This window comes from Otolemur garnettii, unplaced genomic scaffold (genome assembly GCF_000181295.1).
Source record: "Otolemur garnettii isolate 467f Iridium unplaced genomic scaffold, OtoGar3 scaffold00132, whole genome shotgun sequence".
In the NCBI taxonomy this organism is placed as follows: Eukaryota; Metazoa; Chordata; class Mammalia; order Primates; family Galagidae; genus Otolemur; species Otolemur garnettii.
Window position 1 is genome coordinate 394323 of NW_003852527.1, and position 3083 is coordinate 397405.

General features: G+C 44.6%; 1 protein-coding gene and 1 long non-coding RNA gene across 2 annotated transcripts in view; one reads left to right on the top strand and one right to left on the bottom strand.

Annotated features, from left to right (window-relative positions):
- Positions 1-397: 397 nt before the first annotated feature.
- LOC111727936 lies at positions 398-1905 on the bottom strand. Its single transcript, XR_002775362.1, has 2 exons — positions 1820-1905; positions 398-1255 (listed from the first exon to the last, which is right to left on the bottom strand). It is a non-coding gene; the product is annotated as an uncharacterized LOC111727936 (long non-coding RNA).
- A 195-nt stretch (positions 1906-2100) lies between these two features.
- ASCC3 (activating signal cointegrator 1 complex subunit 3) overlaps positions 2101-3083 on the top strand; it is a 368987-nt gene continuing 368004 nt past the window's right edge. Inside the window, exon 1 of the mRNA XM_012810382.2 lies at positions 2101-2232. The gene's annotated coding sequence lies outside the window, so the exon portion shown is untranslated. The remainder of the gene's footprint in view (positions 2233-3083) is intronic.

Sequence of the window (3083 nt, forward strand, 5' to 3'; positions counted from 1 at the left end):
CAGATCAGTTCAGTTCCCATTATCAATCCGAGGATGCTCAAGTTTCTTATTAAAAATGGTATAGTATTTGCATGTAACCTATACACATCCCCCTGTATACTTTAAATTGTCTCTATATTACTCTTCATGCCTAATATAATGTAAATGGTGTGTAAATAGTTTTTATACTGTATAGTCTAGGGAAATAGTGGCAAGGAAAAAAGTCTGTACATGTTCAGTACAGACACATTGATCCACTTTTTTTCCAAGCATGTTTGATCCAAGGTTGTAGAATCTATGGATATGGATGGGTGACTGTCTATTTCTCCATGCAAGGACTGTCCAATAGAAGTACAAGCCACCTAAGTAATTTTAAATTTTCTAGAAGTCATATTAAAGGAAGCAAAAACAATTGAAATTATTTTTAACATAATTTATTTAACCCAGCATATACCTAATATTATTCCAACACATAATCAACATGAGATTACAATATTTTACATTTGTTTTCTTAGTCTTTCAATCTGGTATGTATTCTGAACTTATTTTCAAATTGGACAAGCTTTATTTCAAGAGTCAATAGCCACATTTGGCTAGAGGCTACCCTACTGAATATGGCAGTTATAGGGAGTAGATTTTCAATTTCTTTATTCTCCCTTTAGCCTCTGAACTGTGATGGGAACAACTATTCATGTGAATTTCTAGCACTTACTGTTACCACAATAAGTTACCACTTATTATCATGTGGCCTTGCCTTATTTACTTTTTATGCATTTGTTTTTCTATAAACTAACTTATAAACTCTTTGAAGGCCAGGACCATATCCTGCTGGAAACTCAAAGCTGGAAATAACTTCACACAGCCATCAATTAATACTTCTTGATGTCTGGGTTCTCTGTACCAAGTCTCTAGTAAGTGTGCATTCAGAATCTCCTTGAAGTCAAATCCTGTGTGTGGAAGTAGTCTTTGGCTAGTGCTAGAAAGAGATCTTCTTTTCAGGATCTGGAACCTGTTTCCCTGTAGTTTGTATGACACGAAACAAAAGTTATTTGACATAATGGGTCTGTTCATATTTGGAGATAGTTGAGTAGTTTCTGATTTTTAGACAAATTTTCACAGGTTCGATCAATATTTCTTCACGTGTCATGCTTTTGAGTTCTCGTCATCATTTTGCTCTTCCCTGAAATAATTCCAACTTGAATGACCTCTTCTTACAGCACTTCAGATGTGGTCTAGCCAGCGAAGAACATTAATTGGATCACTACAGGCTGCGTCTCTATAAAACACAATTCCTTCAGGTGTCAGGACATGGGGTAGGGGGCTGGGTGTGGGGGGCGATAGAGAAAGGCCAGGATGGAAGAGAGCCACAACACGTATTCATGCAATCTTTGCATCCTTGGTTTTCATCCAGAAATCTACACACATACACTACACAGTTCTTCTGGTTGGTTAGTATTCTTAGTGTCTTCTGTCTTGTCATAGAGTTAAGGAATCTTTGGGCTTTCTGTTTTTGGTGGAGGTCCTTCAACCAAAGGACCAACCGGCAGAAATAACTTCGGAAACACGAGACTGAGAATCTAGAAAACTTAAGGAAAAGAGGACTTGAGATGAGAGAACTATGTCTAATCTTCAGCAGCCAGAGGGCTCTGACTGACAATAGCAATTACCTTGTTCTCCACTCACACCTTCTTTCTCTCTTACCTTTCATGGGAACTGTTTCCTCCACACAGACACCTTCCCAAGAAGGGCGGGGAGAAGACCCGACCGACTCAAGTAAACGCATGGGTTGCGTAGAGAGCCAGAGATAACAGGCGCGACACACAGCGGGAGTCCACCATACCTGAGAGTCTCCGGGAACACGCACTCGCGCGCTCACACTCTCTTGGGAGAGGGGGCGGGGGCATCCTGGCCGCCCATCCGGCCCTGTCGCCCCCTCCCTCCGTGTCCTGGGGACTGGAGGAGGTACGTCAGCGCGCGCGCGGGCCGGCAGAGTACGTGGAGCCGACGTGCTGACGTACTCACGTTGGCGCCGCAGTGAGCGACCGACGTGTAGTCCGGGGCCGGCTCCACCCTCTTCTTCCTGTCCGGGTCTGTCGGTCTGTCCGGCAGCCTGGCCTAGTGCGCCGCTGTCTGTCACTAGGCCGGCGTTGGGTGCGGACCGGGGCGCGGCGGTGCAGTTGCCCGCTGGCATCTTTGCCCTCCGCTCCCTACCCGGTGTGGGAAGTTAAAACCGAAAAGGAGGGAAGCGCGGCGGTAAGAGCTGACGGAGTGAGGGGAAGCGCGTGAGCCAGAGTACAGAGGTGGGGAGGAGGAGGTGGGTAGAGGAGAAGAGGACTGGGGAAGGCGGCGGGGGCGGGGACGAGACCCGGGAGCTGCCCGGGCGATACTCTATGCCTCAGGGACCAGCCCCGAGCTGTCATCCTTTCCGGGGTGTCAGACCAATACCGTCTCACTTCTGGAATTTGTAGGTGGGGTAGTGTTAACAAAATAGATGTAGGCCCCATACTGCCTCGGTAACTTAGTTTTCTGCGTTTAGAATTTTGGGAGAGAAACCTTCCTCCTTGTATTTTCCCCCACACGTTGAAATGTACACTGGGTCATTGACTACGGTGGATTATGGGTGAATTTTGCAATGGAAGAACCTAGAATACCATTATGAAATAGGTAAATGTGTATCTGTGTGCTAGGCAGGATTTGTGGGTACTGGGCAGTTATTTTACATTGGTTTCTTACCCTAAGTTAGCTTGTTAATGAAATGCAGTGTACTCATGTATTTGCTATTCCTTGGTTTAAGTTCTAGGAGCAGCTGGTAAAAGTTTGATAATGAGTGGTACCATATGTATAGTTCAAACTATTAGTTATATTTTGTTTTTCCTAAGTATGGTTGGATCAAATAACCAGTATCTCCATTGCCAGATTTCATAGCTTGAAATCATTTTTCTGATTTTCAAAGGATTAACAAAAAATGAGATTCTTCTCTGGATTGTGCTCCAGTTCTTTTTTTTTTTGAGACAGTCTCAAGCTGTCGCCCTGGGTAGAGTGCTGTGGCATCACAGCTCACAGCAACCTCCAACTCTTGGGCTTAAGCTAATCTCTTGCCTGAG